This window comes from Dromiciops gliroides, chromosome 4, assembly GCF_019393635.1.
Source record: "Dromiciops gliroides isolate mDroGli1 chromosome 4, mDroGli1.pri, whole genome shotgun sequence".
In the NCBI taxonomy this organism is placed as follows: Eukaryota; Metazoa; Chordata; class Mammalia; order Microbiotheria; family Microbiotheriidae; genus Dromiciops; species Dromiciops gliroides.
Genome location: NC_057864.1, coordinates 417651858 through 417672404, shown reverse-complemented (window position 1 = coordinate 417672404; position 20547 = coordinate 417651858). Strand labels below are relative to the sequence as shown.

The 20547-nt window shown below is 41.9% G+C and overlaps 1 protein-coding gene across 1 annotated transcript in view; it reads left to right on the top strand.

Moving 5' to 3' along the window:
* The window catches only part of ABCA4 (ATP binding cassette subfamily A member 4), a 176384-nt gene that overhangs the window by 25320 nt on the left and 130517 nt on the right, over positions 1-20547 (top strand). The gene's annotated exons all lie outside the window — the stretch shown is intronic.

Here is a 20547-nt window from a genome sequence, read left to right as displayed (position 1 = left end):
GAGGTGCCCTTCCATTTCTAAATCCATGATTATATGAATAATAATATAGAGATTTTTGTGTTTCTAGACCTTTGATTTTTTTATCTGTGTAGGGAATACTTATTTAGAAATTCCCTCCTCTAACAGTTTACCTCTCAGATCTATGGAGAGAAGAATGTATGACCAAACAAGAGATAGAGAATATTATGAAATTCAAAATGAATCATTTTGATTACATTAAATTAAAAAGGTTTTGTATAAGCAGAAGCAATAGAGTCAAGATTAGAAGGAAAGTAATTTTTACAGCTAGTGTTTCTGATAATGGCCTCATTTCTAAAATACATAGAGAACTGAATCAAATTTATGAGAAAACAAGTCGTTTCCCAATTGAGAAATGGTCAAAGGATATGAACAAGCTGTTTTCAGATGAAGGAATCAAATCTATCTATTGCCATGTGAAAAAAATGTTCTAAATCACTAGATTGGAGAAATGCAAATCAAAACAGATTGGTTAATATGACAAAAAGGGAAAATAACAAATGTTGGAGAAGATGTGGGAAAATTGGAACACTGATGCCTTGTTGGTGGAGTTGGGAAATGATCCAACCATTCTGGATAACAATTTGGGACTATTCTCAAAGGGCTATGGGGCCTTTGACCCAGCAATAGCACTACTATGTATCCCAAAGAGATCATAAAAAAAGGGAAAAGGACCCATATGTACAAAAATATTTCTTGCAGCTCTTTTGGTGGTGGCAAAGAATTGGAAATTGAGGGGATGCCCATCAATTGGAGAATGGCTGAACAAGTGTGGTATATGAATGTAATATAATACTATTGTGCTACAAGAAACATGAGCAGGCAGATTTTAGAAAAACCTGGAAAGACTTACGTGGACTGATGCTGAGTGAAGTGAGCAGAACCAGGAGAACATTGTACACAATAATAGCAGCATTGTATGATGATCAGCTATGATAGACTTAGCTCTTCTCTGCAGTATAATGACCCAAGACAATTCCAAAGGACTCATGATGGAAAATGCTCTCCACATCTAGAAAAAGAACTGTGGAATCTGAATGTAGATTGAACCATAATATTTATAATTTTTTGAGGTTTTTCCCTTTTGTTCTGATTCTTCTTTCATAACATAACTAATGTGGAAATATTTTAAATGTGATTGCACATATATAATATATATCAGATTGCTTGCTGTTTTGGGGAGGAAGAGAGAAGGGAGGGAGGGAGAAAAATTTGGAACTCAAAATCTTTTAAAAATCAATGTTGAAAACTGTCTTTACATGTTACTGGAAAAAATAAAATAATATTAAGATTGAAAAAATAATAATTTTTAAAAGAATCATAAAAAAGAAATTCCTTCCTCTGATACAGATCAGCAACTTGTCTGTAATTTGTAATCTTCGAGAGTTGCCTAGTGTCCTTAGAGGTTTAATGACCCATGGTCATAGGGTATGTGTCAGCACAATTTGAACCCAGGTTTTCCTGGTGCTGAGGCCAGCTGTCTACCCATTGTGCCATATTGCCTACTAATAATAAAATGATTATTATAAGGAAAATCGTGCCCACATTTATATGATATTGTAGAATTTATAAGAAAAGAATGCCTTGCAATGGAGCTACACTTGGAACCAGGAAGACCCGATTTGAAGCCTTTGCTGCCAAAATGGGTGTTATTCTAGCTTGGTAGGCCCTGGCAGGCCTCATTAAGTCAAAGAGCTGAGACCTTCACCAGTCTCTCTCCTTGTCCTGCCCTTCCCATTTTTCCTGGGTTCATTACGCCGGGGTTGCCTTTCTCCTCAATAGGGGCAACTGTGCTCCCAGTTCATCAATTCCACCTGCAGCTCAGATTCCTGAGAAACAAGTCTACACAGACCTAGTCTACAGGGTCCTCTCAAGCAAGGGTGGGAGGGAGTCAAAAAGGCACCCAGAGTACAAACAGGAATCAGGTATTGAGCAGATAATTTTATTCCCACACAGAAAGAGAATGCTAAGCAATAAAGAATCTCAGAATGATTACCATCTTTTGTGAGGTTAATATTCAAGGCTCATTGGGATGTTTTATTTATTTTCCTTCACTTCCCCCAAGCACAGCCCAGTTCTACCAAGCGTGTCTCTCTCTGTGAGCTGCTCTTTTCTTCATGTTAGGGTGTGTTTAGGCAGGGATGGAATGGGGGGAGGCAGTGTCCTACTGATGCTTCTACTGTGGCTGGTCTGAAACAGCTGCTGCCTTTCAAGAGCAAAGCTCTGTACCAAAAGAAAGGAGACACAGATAGGACAGGGTCCCATCCCAGACACAGGTCTGTGGGTTCACTGATTGGGCCCACTATAGGGGAGAGTATCAGGAAGCCATCCTTAAGCCTCAAGGCAAGAGGGAAGAAGACGTCTGAGAGGTGGAGATTCTCTCTTCAGTACATCAATGCAGTGTCAGCTCAGCAGTCAATAAAAAGAGTCCTATGGATAGCAGGAAGTAGAGGATGTCTACACTAGCTCTGCGGGGTGTGTGTGAGAAGCCCCCTCTCTATCATATTTTCCTAAGGGATGCTACAGTATTTGCTAGAATTGTTTTGTTTGTTATGTTTTGAGAATGGAAATTTTTTGAGGGTAGGGATTATGTCCTAGCCCAGTGCCTAGAATTGAGCAGATACTTTTAGTTAATGTTTATTCACTTGAATTAAATTGGATTGATTACCATGGAATCTTTCTTGGAGAAGCTTAAGTGTTTCAATCTTTTGCCTATTTTTTTTTTTAAGTACGAGACCTTGGTCCTCTAAATTCTCAGAAATTTTCTCCTATCCTTCCTTAAAAAGCAAGATTCTAAAAAAAAAAAAAAGGGGGGGGTGCAGCTAGGTGGCGCAGTGGATAGAGCACTGGCCCTGGAGTCAGGAGTACCTGAGTTCAAATCCGGCCTCCGACACTTAACACTTACTAGCTGTGTGACCCTGGGCAAGTCACTTAACCCCAATTGCCTCACTAAAAAAAAAAAAAAGCAAGATTAACGTTCTTTGAACACACACACACACAGAGTAGACTATGAGGTCCTGATAGCAGGGGTTGTTTCGTTTTTTGGTATTCTGGCGCCCCCCTCACTCCCCCCCCCCAACCTAACAGGGTGCCTAGCACAACCCTAGAGCTCCAGCTCTTCCCTCTTAGTTACAAGCATTCAGCTCATGTCTGAAGCACCCACTAGGAACCAGCTACTGTGCAATGCAAGAAGACCCAAGGGTGATAATGAAGCAGAAGTCTCTGCTCTCAGAGAGGTTAGATTCTGCAACATTTGTATCCAGAAGGATCTGGGAAGTGGGCTGGATCAGGACAGAATGACACAAAGGATCAAGGGATTTTTTCCTTGGCTCCAAGTGGAAGAAGGGACTGGGGGAGACAGCTTTTCTTTCAGTTAGGTGGCGTAGTGGATAGAGTATTGGACATGAACTCAGGAAGATCCGAGTTTGAACCCTACCTCAGGCACTGACTAGCTGTGTGCACTGAGCAAATCACTGAACCTTTCTCAGCCTCAGTTCCCCCATCTGTAAAATGAAGATGATAATAGTACCTGCTTCCCAGAGTTGTTGTGAGGGTCAAGTGAGATAGCATATGTGGTGTGCCTGGGAGACCTCAAGGTGCTATAGAAATTCCAGCTATAACAAAAACAACAATAATTGTTATTATTGTCGATATCACTCCTCCTCTTCCCCCTCCCCCTTCTCCTCCTCCCCCTCCCCCCCCCTCCTCCTCCCTTTTCCTGGTTCCTGTACTTACCCATCTTACCAAGGCACTCAGCTTCTGGAAGAAGGTGAGGACAGACCCTTTCCTCTGCTGGTGCCTCCAAATGATTCCATTGGAGAAATCTGGGGTGGCAGCTTTGTGCATTCTGAGCCATAGTCAAGGACCTCTTTTTATTCCTCCTTAATTGAGGGCGATTACGAAGTACACAAACACACATACCCCAAACAAACACAGGCGTGGGAGAGAAGAGAAAAGGCCAGCGAGACCCAACAGCAGTCAGGGCCTCTGTGGGGGCCGGGGCAGCAGAGTCCAGGGGGACTTGGCTTGCCCTTGTGGGCCCAGCTGGGCCTGCCCTCAAGGGTAGGGTGCTCCCTCTTTCTGGAACAGGGCTGTTATTGCAGCTGGTTGGCAGGCTGCCATGTTTACCCGAGCAGAGTCACTCAAGCTTTGGAAGCCTCAAATGCACAGATAGCAGAGGCTTCTGTTTACATATGCCATTTCTCACACACAAATGCAGAAAGATTTTTTATTAAATGCCAGATTCATTCTCATTCTAGAAAAAAATCTTGTAAGCAAAGAAAATCTTGTTAAACCACTGAGGGCAACTGTCGGCTAGAACACTGGACCAAGGGCTAGCATCTGAGACCCAGAATATTAGGGACTTGGAAAGGGGCAACCTGGCATTGGAACCCACTGAGACCAGCTTTCCTTTTCTTTCCCTCTCCCTTCCTTTCCTTATCAGCGAGATTATCCTTAACACCTTCTGCCCATGACTTTCAAGGCTCCTGAGCAAGAAATCATGAGGTCATAGACTTGTCCAACCCCTTCCCTTTAAAGATGGGGAAATGAAGGCACCCAGTGACTTGTTCCCATGAGGGAACATGGAAGACAAGATTCTCTGGACAGGCTACAGAGAGAAGTGGAAAGTGAATGGGACTGATTTGTCTCTGAGGATTTCTTGTCCCTTCTGGTTTGGCTGAGGTCAGCATAGTTTATCATCATTATCATCTTCGTCGTTGGTCTTCATCATCATGATGGTGTTCGTTATCTTCATAGGCAGTTGTTAGCTTGAATTTATAAAGCACTTTAAGGTTTGCAAAGCACTTTAAATACATTATCTCATTGGATCACAAAAACCCTTTGAGGTAGGTGATAGAATTATCTCCATTTTACATATTAGAAAACTGAGAGTTTAATGACTTGCCCAGGGATCTGAGGCAGGATTTGAATCCAAGTCTTTTCTCAGGCACTTTACCTGCAAAAGCCACCTGGGATTCCCCACTTGTTTGTATCCCATACCCCAAATTGCTTTCTTTTTACTGCTTCCTGTTTTCATTTTGTCTTTGTAACTCCTGTGCCTCAATTGAGGTGCTCAGGGCCACACACCTAGTAAGTGACTGAGGCAGAATTTGAATCCAGGGACTCCTGGCTACTCCCACTCAAGTGCTCTGTCTCCTTTCCTACCTAGCCTAGGGGAGAAAGTCATCTGTGTTGGAGGACTTTCACTCCTAGCTGGAAGTGGGCACTCCAGAGTTGGGTAAGATAGGTACTTCTTATCACAGCTAACTAAGCTGTTTTCACACCTCATAACAATTAAAAAAAAAAAAAGAAGTTTTGCTTTAGTTTCAGGTGAGGGGTTTGGGATAATTCCTACATGATTTGGCCCAGGGTCCATTGTTGTTGTTGTTGTTGTTGTTGTTGTTGTTGTTACTCCCCTCCCCCTCCTCCCTTATCCTTCCTCTCCTCCCTTCTTCCTCTTTCCCTCCCCCTCCTCCACATTCCCTGGCTCCTTCCTTCCCTCCTCCCCCTTCTGACTATTCATCCTGTTTTCTCTTGGGCTATGGCTGAACAGCTTTGAAATCTTGCTGAGAAGCAAATCAGTCCCTTCTGTGTCCAATGTTTATTTGTGGAAATTCAGCAGGGGAACTGAGCCTGGTGCCAAGACCTGCCACACTGCTGGGAAACCTGAATTTCCCCTCCCCTCCCCCCAGTCACTAGGAGCTGATAGAGGGAATCTGGCCTCCCCATAGGGTTGACTCATGGTCTTCCTCCCCCCCCCCCAATATCCCTTTTCACAAAGCTCCTACTAGAATATGATTCAGCCTCCATTCCTTTCCCTAAACCACTCCTTAGTTCCAGCTCTGGACTTTTCTGACTTCATTTTTGCCCCTTTTTGCTGACTCCTGGGAAGGTCATATATTGTTCTTCAAGGAGTAAAGGCCCAAGGAGTGGGAACCCTAAGGGGCTGCCCCTTTACATGCTCAGCAGTGTCAGTAAATTCCCCCACCCCATCCCTCCTCCTCCCCAAAGGCTTGAACCTTATGTTCACTAGAAAGAAGGCTTTGTGGATTATCTACTGAGAGCTTGTCTCTGCCCTCTGGGAGGTCACTGGAGCTGGTTAAATTTCAACTAGCTGTTTGAAATCCCTGTTAGGAAATGTTTTTGTCAAGGGCAAAAGGAGAACAGAAGTCCACTGGAAAAGCCCCAGATCATCAGCATTTAGAAATGAGGTTCCATAATGCTTTGGCTTTCTTAACTTTTAGCCATTCCCCTGTCTAAGTCCCTTTTCATTTAACCATAGTTACAGGTTTAAGGAGGCTACAGAGCCCTAGCTGAGGTTTCTGGCATCTTGAGGTCAAGCAGAGGGAAGATTAAATAACCTTTCCCAAGAATGCCAACATTCCCCTTCCCCCACCCTTTTTGTCCCTTGATGTCAAGTTTAGAAGGCAGTTACCTCTGGTCTAGAAATGAGAGTGTAGAGAGGATGATGCAGTTCAGTAAAGAGTTTCCAGAAATTATCAAGGCTCTGCTGAGTCTCCCCTTCCCCAAATTATCTTTTATTTACTTTTTACAAAATGATTTGCTTTCCATGTGGCATCCCCCAGAATAATGTCAGCTCCTTGAGGGTTTATTCTTCCTCATATCAAAGTGGCATATTTGCTGGTCCCTGTCAGTTCAACATCCCATCTTCTCCTCTATGACTTTGCTTGGGCAGTTTCCTCTCTGCCTGCCATTTCCCCCTCCTCCATTTAGCCTCTTGGAATCCTGAGTTTCAGGGTAGCTAGGTGGTGCAATGGAAAGAGCACTGGTCCTGGAGTCAGGAGGACTTTAGTTCATATCTGACCTCAAGCATTTACTAGCTGTGTGACCATGGGCAAGTCATTTAATCCCTTTGCTCCCCCACTCCCAACTCCCCAAAAGGAATATCTAGTTTCCTTCAAGGATTGGCTCAAGTGCCACTTTGAATATTCAACAGCATCAACCTCACAGGGTTGTTATGAGGATCAAATTAACTAGCTTCAATGTGCCAGGCAGAGAGCTAGATGCTGGAGAGACAATTATCTCTTGTTTGGTCATAAATTCTTCCCCTCTCCATAGATCTAACAGGTAAACTATTCCTTGCTCTCAAAATTTGCTTTTGGTATCACCCTTTATGTTTAAATCATGTAGCCATTTTGATCTTTTCTAGGTATATGGTATAAGATGTTGGTCTATACCTAGTTTCTGCCATACTGTTTTCCTAGCAGTTTCAGTGAGTCCTTGTCCCAAAAGCTTGGGTCTTTGGGTTTACCAAACACTAGATTACTATGGTCATTTACTACTAAGCCCTTTGTGCCTAATTTTTCCACTGATATATATGTATACATATAATATTATATATATATATATATAAATATCACACACACATATATATATATAATTTCTTAGCCAGTACTAGATAGTTTTGATTATTACTGCTTATAATACAGTTTGATATCTGCTCCAGCTAGGCTACCTTCATTCACATTAGTTTTCATTAATTCCCTTGATATCCTTGACCTTTTGTTTTTCCAGATGAATTTTGTTATGATTCTTTTCTAGCTCTAGAAAATACTTTTTTAGTAGTTTTATGGGTATAGCACTGAATGAATAAGTTAGTTTAGATAGAATTGACATTTTTCTTATATTGGCTTGGCCTGCCCATGGGAGACAAGTATAAAGAATGAAAGAAGCCCTACTTGCCAAGAGCTGATAGTCTTATGGGGTAAACAGCAGGTATGTACATATAAACACACTTATACAGATACATATACTGATATACAGTTATACACATATACCTATATACATACATACATATATGTATACATGCACACAACATTTATATAGAGCTTTAAGGTTTTCAGAAACACTCTACATGTTATCTTATTTGATCCTCCTAACAATCCTGTGAGGTGGATACTGTTATTCCCATTCTACAGATGATGAAAGTGAGGCTTGGAAAAGTGAAATGATTTGCCCAGGGTCATGGCTAATGTCTGAGACAGAATTTGAACTGAGGTGTTCTTGACTCCAAGTTGAGCATTCTATCTACTACACCATTTAGTTGCCTTTCATGTAAAATATATGTGCATGTACATATATGCATACACATTCATGCATAGATACACATCTGTGAAATCTATATACATGTACAATCTGTGTACAGGTATGTAAATATAAACATATAGGTGCATAAACCTACATACATTCACACATAGAAGAAATAACTCAGGTAGGAGGTGGCATTTGAGCTGAACTTTGAAAGAAGCCAGAGATGCCTCCTGACAGACTCTTAGACTTGGAAGGAACGTCTGAGGCCATGTAGTCTAGCTCACACCTGCAGAAGCATGTCCTCTACTATCCCCAGCAAGTGTGGATCCAGCTTTGGCCTGAAGACCTGCCAAGACAGCCCATTCCATTTTGGTATAACTCTCATTGCTAGAAAGTCTTTCCCCATTGCTAGAAAGTGTCTGAGGCCAAATTTGAATCCAGGTCCTCCTGAATACATACATTGCTAGAAAGTCTCACCCCTAAATTGTATAGATGCAGGGGAGATCCTTATAAAACTTAGATTAGGAGTAAAGGTGGAAAGAGCAATAGAAAAGGAGTCTGGGGAGCTGGCTTTGAATACTAGCTCTATTACTGAGCTCTCTGGGTGACTTTGGATAAATCTCCCTGGGTCTCAGTTTCCTCAGTGGTAAAAGAATGGGGGCTGTACTAGATGATTCCTGAAGCCCTTCTAGCTCTCATATGACTCTGTGACCTCCCGACAGCATCCATCACCGAACCCCCAGGCTGGTTCCCACAAGCCACACATACCAGAGTCAAAGGCCCCTTTGCCCATTTTCACCAGAGTCTGAGAGCATCATGTGGCCAGTCTGTTCACATGCCCACCCTGGTCCGTCAAAGACACTCTGTTCCCCCAAGCCTCTGGGAAACAGCTTGTCTCTGTGGCCTCCCCTGGAAGGACAGATTGGCCTTTTTGTTGTTGTTGCCCCTCAGTGAAATGACTTAGTCTAAATTCTCTACTCATGACGCATTTCCCAGTACTCAGATTGTCCCTGTTTGTTGCCCCCTCAGCACTGCAGCCAGTTTCCTCTCTTTTCATCTGACACTTAACTGCTGTCAGGGCCTAACAGACATTCCTCAGATTCACAGTTCTCCTGGTTACCCAGCAACACACTTCCCTCCCGGATAAAGCTGGCTTCCCTGGAAACTCAGGTCCAACTCCAAGCCTGAAAGCAGTTGTCCACATACAAGTAGCAGAAAATGATTGAATCTCAGTTTCTTTTCTTGTGGGGTGGGAGGAGGAGGCAGAGCATTGCATCTTTTAAAAAATTAGCTTAATCCCATCACTTTTGAATTCTTCCATCAGCATAGAAGAGACCACATCCCTCACAATGATGGGCTGTTTAACTGGGGTTGCCATGCCCAAGAGACAAGACATATGTCTCTGGTCAACAACATTGTATGATGATCAACCATGATAGACTTAACTCTTCTCAACAATACAATGATCCAGGAAAATGCCAAAAGACTCTTGGTGGGCAAAGCTCTCCACATTGAGAAAAAGAACTATGGAGTCTGAATGCAGACTGAAGCCTATAAGTTTCACTTTTGTTGTTGCTTTTTTGTTGTTGTTTATTCTTTCTTGCATTTTTTTCCTTTTGTTCTGATCCTTCTCTTACAACATGACTAATGTGGAAATAATGTTTAACATGATTGTAATGTATAACCTATATCAGATTGCTTGCTGTCTTTGCAAGCAGGGAGGGAAGGGAGAGAGGGAGAAAAATTTGCCATGCCCAAGAGGCCAGATATATGTCTTTGTCAGAAATTTAGCTCCAAAAGCTCAGAACCCCCTAATGGACAAGTGGAGCTTGTGGGGGGTTTTCTTTACCTATAAGTTTGTTTGTTTGAGTGAGATTTATGAGAGCACATATAAGAATATGTTCTCCAACAATGAAGAGTCTATTAGAAAGAGTGCTGGCCTTGAGGGTCCAGCCAAGAAAACCCCAAATGGGATCATGAAGTGTCAGAGACAACTGAAAAAGACTAAACAACAACAACAACTCCTAAGGAGGACATTTAAGAAATGTGTGACTTTGGGGCAAATTGTTTTGGTTCTGTAAGCCTCAGTTCAGTGGAGCACATGAATAATTGGAATGACCAATCTTAGTCCCAGAGAAAAGTGAGGAAATATACCTCCCTTTTTTCTTTGGAGAGATGGGGTGGGGAGCTTTGTGTGTGGAATGTTGCACTTGCAGTCAGACACAGTCACAGTGTCACTTTTGAGGGTTGAGAGTGGGGACTGGTGGTGGTAGCTCTAAAAATAACAAAGATGTCAAAACAAAGGCATCAGTACAATGTAAATAGAATCAAATGAGGTATCAGGGCACATTATATAGAGGTCTGAACTGGGTTCAAGTCCTCCTCAGATATAGTGGCTTTGGAAGAAAGTCACTTAACCTTAGTGTCCTCAAGCAATCTAAGACTTTAAGTTATGTGATGGGTAAAACTAAATGCAAGTGGTCACTTTACCTGTCCCCTGTGTGGGGAAAGCTAACTAGGACAAGAGTTAAAAAGTTTAGGTATTAAACATTTATTAAAATATATTAGAGGTTAATGGGGGCAGCTAGGTAGCACAGTGGATAGAGCACTGGCCCTGGATTCAGGAGGACCTGATTTCAAATCTGGCCTCAGACACTTGACACTTACTAGCTTTGTGACCCTGGGCAAGTCACTTAACCCTCATTGCCCTGCCAATATATATATATATATATATAAAAAGAAGTTAACAAAGAGAGAACAAGTATCTCTGAAAGAATAGTAAAACCTTAACTACCTCAACCACTCCTGGTTCAGTTGCCAACCCCATGAGGTTCCAAACACCAACTGACAAAACCAACTGCCTTCCACACTGCTTCAAGCTGATTGGTTGAGAGTGGTCTCATGCTCACTCAGCAGGGGTCCCGTGATAATAATATTCTCACACTCCCCCTGTGCTTCATTAAGAAACAGTAATTTCCTTACATGAAGCAATCACTTTACAGATACTTATAACTAACAATAAAAAAATTGAGTGAAGCATTGACAAAAACTAAAGGGGGCACACCCCTTTAGTACGTGGACATTACAAACAGTGTATACAATGGGAAAAGGAAAAGAGGAAAATGTCCATTAAAATTTTTAGAAGTCTTTTCTCAAATGATTCTTGGGATGTCTTCTGGGTATAGCTCTGGATTCTGGCTCAGGTCTCAGGTGTGTTTGTAAAAAAAAAAAAGTCTCTCAGGTGTTTCAGATACTGATGATCATCTAGAAAGTCTCATCTGGAGAGTTTCCTACAAAATTGATCTTAACACAACTTTAAATAACTTTGCCAATAACCAAATCAAACAATAAGAGTTCTCAAAAACATGTCTAAGGAAATTCAGAATCTTTTAGAGATATAATAAAAGCAAAAATTGAATTTTCTTTTTTTTTTTAAACTTAGTATTACTGTAAACCCCCCTGTGGGGAATAAATTGAGAAGACAATTGTGATATTAATTAGGAAAAGAATTTTTTATCTTTGTTTCATCACTTTTTGCATCATTTGCCTAATTATCCTCATGTCGTCAGAAATTAAAGAATCGAATATAACTGGTAACAGATGCCAAGGCCAAATTCAACATTGTATCCATCATGACATCTAAGATAATTATGGGGTTACCATAAGAGAACAGGAAAAGAAGAGAAATGAGCATTGCCAAACTTCATATGTTATGGGGAAACTGACTCAGGCTTAATCAGATGCATAGGATTGAGATGTGCATGGCATCAGGCATATGAGAGGGGGAATCGAAGTCAGGCATAGAATGAGATAGCATAGCCCCGTTGTCCAGTGCTAAGTAGGGGAAAAATTAAACCAAGAAAATCCAACCTCAACTCTTGCCAATAGCCATTCTCTTGGCCTTTCCCAAGCAGTGAAATCCTTGACTTTATATGTGTCTCCCCTTCTGTGACAGTTCAATGCCTGCTCTTGCATGTATTCTTCTCATGGATGGCTGGCATCTTGGCTGCTCTGATCTGATAACTCAAAATTAAGGCAATTAATGTCTCAAATGGTAAATTCCCATAATCCAAGTCTCATATGGATTTAACAATGAGGATAATGATGACAGCAAAAAAATGTGAATTTGCTTTGACTCAGAATATAATATACAATATATAAAATATATAACATGTAATAGAACAGAATCAGTAAAATGTGTGCCTTTGTCAGAATCAATGAGGGCAGGGGCACCAAAGTGAGGAAGAATAACTTTAAGGAGAATTTTTGCAACAAAGGCAGCCATGGCTCTGGGGCTGGGAAAAGCCTCCAACCAAAAAGTGAGTTGATCAGTTATAACAAGACAAAACTTATAATGTCCCACCTTAGGCATTGTGACATAAGCAATTTGTAAATGTTCAAAAGGTGTTTATGCTAAAGGACACCGTCCATAAACTTTAACCAGGAAGGCATGTTGATTATAAGTCTGACAGACGGGGCAAGAGGCACAAACCCTAGAGGCCACATTAGTAATTCCAGAGGCAATCCAAACCCTTTTTACTGAGTCCACAATTCCTTGTGTGCCAAAATGGCCTTTTCTGTGAATAGATAGGCATACCTGGTGGTAGAAACTCCGGGGGAGAAGCGGCTTCCCCTCCAAAGTCACCCAAACCCATTGACCTCTTTAGCCTTGAATTTCTTTTTCCACTTCTCTACTTCAGACTTATCATAAGTTAGAGAAATAGAAACATCATCAGAAGATGAGAGGTTAAATACATGTTCAGGGGCTTCCAAAGCAGCAAGCTTAGCAACAGCATCAGCTAGTGCATTCCCTTTTGAGACAGGGTCACTTTTTCCTGTGTGATCAGGACAATAAACAATAGCTAGAGCAGATGGAAGCTTCAAGGCAGATAGAAGTTCTTTAATAAATTCTCTATTAGCAATGACTTTGCCAGCAGAGGTTAAAAATCCTCTCTGCAGCTATAGCATTCCTACAGCATGGCGTATGCTGAATGCATATCTGGAATCAGTGTAAACAGTAGCACTTTTTCCTCTGTCTAGGTGACAGGCTTGTGTGAGAGCCACAAGTTCAGCAGCCTGTGCACTAAGATGGGAGGGCAGAGAAGCTGCCCAGACAGTATCATAATCAGAAACTACAGCAGCATCTGTATAGCAGATTCCCTCATGTATAAAAGAGGATCCATCAGTATAGAAAATAAAATCAAGGTTCTCTAAGGGTGTGTCAATAAGATCATCATGAGGTTTCTCAGCTATGTCAACTAGGGAGGTACAGTCACGCAAAGGACCCCCCTGAGAGTGGCAAGTCAGGAAGCAGTGTTGCTGGGTTAAGGACTGTACAGCACTTTAAAGTGATCCTCTCATTTCCTAGCAGGGTTACTTCATACCTAGTGAGTCTTTGATCTGAAAAAGCCTGTGTCCTATGACATAGTAAGAGAACCTCAACTTCATGAGGGCATTGTACAAGTAGAGGGTTACCTAAGACCAGATCAGAGGCTTTATCTACCAGGAGGGCAGTGGCAGCCATAGCCCATATTCAGGGTGGAGCTCCAGCAGCTACAGAGTCAAGTTAAGTAGAATACTAAGCTATTGGGCACTGGACAGGTCCTAATTTTTGAGTCAGGACCCCAGAAGCTCCTCCTCTCTGTTCATGTACAAAAAAAGTAAAAGACTTACTGTAGTCTGGGAGTCTTAGTGCAGGTGCTGATAACAAGGCTTGGTTTAATTCTGATATAGCTGGAAGATGCTGGGAATCCAGCTGTAAAGGTTCTGGGACAGAATTTTTGGTTAGAGATATAAGAGGCTTAGTAATTTCACCAAAAGCGGGTATCCATTGTCTGCTATATCCAGCTGTTCCCAGAATAGCCCTTAGCTGCTTCTTAGTAGAGGAATCAGAAACTTGTTGAATAATCTGAGCACACTTAGGAGAGATGGATCGAATGCCAGCAGCCAAAACAAAACCCAAATATTCCACCTGAGGTAGACACCATTGTACTTTAGACTTAGAGACCTTATAGCCTCATTTGTGCCGCTCTAATAACAGGTCTCAGCTGTCTACCTGGCAAATATCAGCATTAGGTGCAGCCAGGAGTAAGTCATCTACATATTGAACTAGGGTGGAACCTTTAAAGGTAATGGAGGCTAAATCCTGTTGCAAAATTTGAGAGAATAGTGTGGAACTGTCAACAAACCCCTGTGGGAGTCTGGTCTAAGTCCACGGTGTATTTTTCCAGGTAAAGGAAAACAAGTATGGGGAATCTTGATGTACTGGTATTGAAAAGAAAGCAGAACAGAGATCTATCACTGTGAAGCATGTTGCCTCACATGGGATTGAGCAAATGATAGTAGCAGGGTTGGGCACTATTGGATGTCTGGGTATAACATAAGAGTTAATTGCTCACAGATCTTGTACAAAACTATAAATAGGTTTGCCATCAGGCCCAGGCTTGGGCTTCTTAACTGGCAAAATAGGAATATTACACAGGGAATGATGGCATGGGATAATGATACCTTGGTTTGTCAAAGCCTCAATTATAGGTGCAATTCCCTCAATGCCTTCCCTAGATAAGGGATATTGTGGAATGGATGGTGGTGGGCTGCATTTGTTCTTAATGGTAACAGATACAGCAGATTTAAGGAAATAGGAAGAAGCCCACAGGGACTCAGGAATATCAGAAGGGATTTCAAATGTATCCCTCACTGTTTCCTGAGTGTCTGAGATCAAAATTGGTAGCAAGTGGACAGTGTCCTCTGGCAATTCTAGGGAGATGCCACCATCTGGAGAACAGAATATGGTTGCTGTAAGTTTACAAAGAAGGTTGCAACCTAATAGATTTGCAGGAGAGTCGGGCATGATTAGAAATGAATGTTCTACTGTTAATGGGCCCATAGATACCATGCAAGGAGTTAATTTTACAACTGTTTGAGTTTTCCCTGAGACCCCAACTACATTTAGAGATCCAATAGATGTACATTCAGGATCAGGTTTGCTCACCAGGACTGATCTTGAGGCTCCTATATCTAATAAACAATCATAGGTAAGTGTCCCCAACCTTAAGGGTTACATGGGGTTCATTATTCTGGGGAGATGAATAGATTGGCACAAGAGGGCTAAAGATCTCGGGGTCTGGAAAGGTAAAGTCTTCAGATTCCACCATCCTTTCCCCTCCCCTACACCATCAGTCCTCTGTTTCTCTCTGAAATGTAACTGTTTTGATTCTGCCCCCTGAAGGGGTTTCTCAATTCATCAGTCATCATCTGTCTTAAGTTCCCTTTGCCTAATTCTACAGTACTGCATTCTGTGTCCCAGTCTATTGCAGGAATAGCAAAATCCAGGGGGTTGATAGTGATTCTCAACTGCCTGACCTTGATTCCTCATGGTTTCCTGTAATGGAGCTAAATGTCCTGTTGGTTCCTTTCTTCCCTCTCATTTCCTTCATAAATATATGTTGCTATTCTTTTAATTCGGTCGGTACTCAGAGCATTCCAAGCTGGACACTGCCTTTCAAAATATTTCCATATTGGGGCATCTAGGTGGTGCAGTGGATACACTGGCCCTGGAGTCAGGAGTACCTGAGTTCAAAGCCGGCTTCAGACACTTGACACTTACTAGCTGTGTGACCCTGGGCAAGTCACTTAACCCCCATTGCCCCGCAAAAAAAATAAAATAAAAAATAAATAAAAGTAATAACGAGGGCAGCTAAGTGACACAGTGGATAGAGCACTGGCCCTGGATTCAGGAGTACCTGAGTTCAAATCCGGCCTCAGACACTTAACACTAGCTGTGTGACCTTGGGCAAGTCACTTAACCCCAATTGCCTCACTAAAAAAAAAAAAAAAAAAAAATTTCCATATTTCTGGCAAGGATTGATGCACAAAATGGCCAGAGATAAAGTGGGCATCTCTAGAATCTAATGGGTCCAATCCGATGTATTGTTTGGTACTCTTACACAATCTATCATAGAATCTATTAGGTCTTTCATTAGGTTCCTGAACTGTATCTATAATTTTTTTTTCGGTTATCAGTTTTGCTAACACAGGATTCTATTGCCTTCAACAATGTTTCCCTTGCTTCCTGCAACTCATCAAAATGCTCAGGGATACTGGGATCCCAGTCAGGGTCTTCTAAAGGCCATTGAATAGTAACTTTTCCTGATGTTTCTAAGGAGTTTGCTGCAGCTATTATATCAGCTCTTTCCCCTGGGGATAATATCATTTCCATGAGATCAGTAACATCACCTCAAGTGAGCTGATATCCTCTGAAAATTGCCCTAAATTGGCTGATAACTGTTGTGGGATCCTCATCAAATTTAGGAATATTTCATTTCCATGAACTCAAGTCTTTGGGCCCAAAAGGTATATATTGTCTGAGCTTTACTACAGTACCCTTTCGATCATGGGTGAGTATCTCTTGAAGGGGAAGAATTTGGGGCTTTTCTGTCTCCTCCAAAGGTGAATTTTCTTTAGAGGAAATAGAAGTTGGGCTATTTGGCATTCTAACTTTCTTTACCACAAAACAAAAAAAGGTAAAAATAAAAATAACAATAGGAATAGAATATTCAAATTCAAATGGACCAACCAATCGAAAACTTAAAGGGACAGACATATGGGAATAGGAGAAAATTTCTTATCCACCATGAAGATCAGAAGATTGAGGGGTTCAGCTCTCCTGGCTGACTCCCCAAAACTGTGATGCGTACAACTAAATGTGTGTGGTCACCCTACCTGTCCCCAGTGTGTGTGTGTGTGTGTGTGTGTGGAAAGCTAACTAGGACAACAGTTTAACAGTTTATTAAACATTTATTAAAATATATTAAAGGTTAACAAAGAGAGAACAAGTATCTCTGAAAGAATAGGAAAACCTAACTATACTGGTTCAGCTGCTAACACCAGGAAGTTCCAACCACCAACTGACAAAACCAACTGCCTTCCACACTGCTTCAAGGTGATTAGTTGAGGTTGGTCATATACTCACTCAGCAAGAGACCCCTGATAATGATATTCTCACAGTTACAGACCCTTGGACTGTATCTGTGGAGGTAAGCTTCCAGAGGAGGACTTCCCCAAACTACTGAAATCTCATATCTGAACCCCTTCCCCACCAAATGGGATACCTGTCTTTGTAGGAATAGTGTAGTTGCAGGAATAGTGATGTGTAAACCTTACATTGCTATAGCAATGTGTATTCACTAGTAGCCTGTTTTCAGAAAAACAACCCCAAATACCTGCCATACACATTCAAAGAACTTGTCTGCTGAGAGCTTAAATAGATGCTCCAGGCTCAGCCTGGAGCCAGCCTGCCTGTAAGCACACACATTGTCTGGGGTTAGACAGAGACCTGAGCATTTCTCACAGAAGATGAACAATAATAGGAAAATGGTAAAAATGCATACACTTCCTGAGGCCTATTTTCATAGCCTTTTTCCTTATGGGGCATGGATGCCTTCCTTGGGCTGGAGGATGTCTGAGAATCCTATCAGTCTCATTTACCCATGAGTCAGCAGTCTTGGCTCACAGGAAAGCATTCAAAGTGCAGAAGATGGATCATTCCATGATATGTTTTTCCAGGCTGATTGAGTTGCCCCTGCCCTGTCAGAGGCAGAATGAGCTTTGGAGGTCATCAAATCGATCCTATTCATTTTACAAATGAGGATACTGAGGCCCAGAGAGGGGAATGACTTGCTGAGGTGGCAGAGACAGGCTTCTGCCTCAGGTCTCTGTCTTCAAATCCAATCCAGTGTAGTTTTCCCTTTACCATATGGCCTTCCTCAGGTTACATTTGGTCTTCACCAACCCCAGACAGATTTTCTTAAGCTCCTGGTAAGAAACGTGCTCAGGATCCCACTAAAGGGAATTGATTGCCTTATGGGGCTAAGCATCGTGCTTACTCATGGTATCATCATAGGACTGTAGATTTGAATGTGAAATGATCCTGATGGTCATCTAAGCCCACACTTTCATTTTACAGATGAATAAACTGAAGCCCAGAGAAGTTGTGACTTGCACAAGGTCACATGCCTGGGACATAGTAGGTGTTGAATAAATATTGAATTGAATGGAATTTAGTGGAAGAGGCAGGGGACAGGGATAGGAAAAGGGGTGGAATAGTAAAATGTATTAAGATATATTCACCTGAGAAAGTCCAGGGACTGGAGGGCAGGAGCATGTTGGAAAGGATTGGGGGTCCAATCACTGATGGGAGAAACAGAAGTGATTTTGTAAATGGAGTATACTAGGATATAGCAGATCACATAATGAACTCTGAAAAAACCCTTTAAAAAACAAGGCAATTAACAAATCAATTAACAAACATTTCTATTAAGTAAGTATTCTGTACCAAGTACTGTGCTACATATTGGAAAGGAAAGAAAGAAAAAAGGAAGGAAGGAAGAAAAAGAAAGGAAAGAAGGAAGGAAGATGAAAGAAAAAGGAAATAAAGGAGGAAGCAAGGAAGGAAGGAAGAGAGGGAAGAAGGGAGGAAGGAAAGAAAGCAAAGAGGGAAGAAAGAAAGAAAAAGGAAGGAAAGGAGGGAGGGAGGAAAGAAAGAAAAAGAAAGAAAGGAAGGAAGGAAGGAAGGAAGGAAGGAAGGAAGGGAGGAAGGAAGAAAGAAAAAAGGAAAAATGGAAGAAAAAAGAGGATGAAAGGAAAGAAGGAAGAATCCCTGCAAAGAGACTGGTGAATAGGGTGGATAAACTTCATATACAGAGATTTATTATTTTTTTTAATTTTAGAAAACGCTAAAAAGATTTCTGTGACAATATTTCATATGAGGTGCTACTATTCAGTCCATGGATTCTTAAATGGTTTTGTGTTAGGGACCCCTGGAAAACGCTGGTAAAATCTATGTATCCTTGATCAGAATGATGTTTTTAAATCCATAAAACAAAATAGAAAGAATTACAAAAGAAACCAAGTATATTGAAATACTGTTAAAGTTCATGGACCCCAGGTGAAGAATCCATTGTGATTAATGAACACAGAGGTGGCTAAGCATGGAGACCTGTGAAATTATGTGAGGCTGATAAAATCAGAGAAAGGAGAACAGAGGATCAAGAATTCTTGTTTTGAACTCCTTGGGCAAGCAAGTGACTTGATTTTAATGAAATGAATGAGGCAGGAGGATCTTATGAAAAGAGCACTGGAGTAGGGGTCAGGAAACCTGAGCTTGAGCTCCATGTCTCTGCCATTGAACTGGCTGTGTGGGTGTCTCTCTTCACCTCTCCAAGCCTCAGTTTCCTCAGATGTAAAATGGCTTTCCCTGCCTCACAAGGTTGCTTGCTGTGAAGGTCAAATATATGACCACTGCCTTCTAAGGGTAAAAAGCTCTATAAATGTATATATGTATATATGTAGGTATGTATAGATAGAAGGATGGATGGATGGGTGGATGGATGAAAAAGCATTTGTTCAATACTTACTGTGTGCCAGGTACTCTGCCAAGCATTGTAGTGTAAGGGCCAAATTTAATATATGGAGAGTTAATTGGGTGGCTCGCTGAAATATTGGGGTCCTGGAAATAATGAGGGACCTCTAGGTTCAAAGCTCACTCCCCTCCGAACTGCCTTTTTAGATAATTCTCCCAGGTCAATAATAAAGGATCCTTGCAGCCTCTTTTCCACAAATGGATCAGATTTTGTTAATTGGGAATAAAATAAACAGCAAAGGTGAAATGAATTAAAACCAAAGACAAGGAAATAGGGGAGAAGAAACATGGATAATCCTCCTGGCTCTAGCCTAAGTCTATTCAAAAGAGCAGAGTAACTCACCACCTAGAGCTTGTAGCTTCAGTGGAAAGCACAGCTTACAACCAGGCTTGAATGACTCGACTGCTGCTGCTGCTCCCACCACTGCCAAGGAGGAAAAAGGAAGAAGAGCTCGAGCTCCAGAAGAGACTCAGCCTCCCCTCAGCAAGCGTCCAATTTTCTTCCCCAAAAGGGGAGGTCCTTCAAAAACTGCCTATGGAGAGAGGCTTCTCCTTCCGACCTCAGTAGCATATGTAACTTCAGGGCGGGCCAGGGGTGGCCCTTCCCATATGAGTCAGCCAAATTCTAATAATTTTACCACAGTAGGCATAAAAAATACAAAAAACAAGATTGTCCCAACTCTTAAAGAGCTTATATTCTAAAAGGAGAAGACACCACAGACAGGGGACGGGTGGCCAGAGAAGTGTGTTGTTGTCAGGGATATCAAAGAAGGGATGGCCAGGGAAGCCATAGGGCCACTGATTGACATGGGCTTCCCAGGAATGGTGGCATGGATTTGCATCCTGCTCCCCAGGGTAGAGGTGGAAAGCAGCAGGGGGCTGGGGACAGATGTCCAGAAGGCCCAGGGTCCAGGGTGGTTGGAGAGGTAGAAGCTAGAGATCACAGTAGTAAGGCATGAACATGGCCAGAGAACATGACAACCTGATGGGCCTGGGATGGACTAGTTATGATGAACACACACCAACAGAAACCTGAGTATATGAACATTTATGGGGTA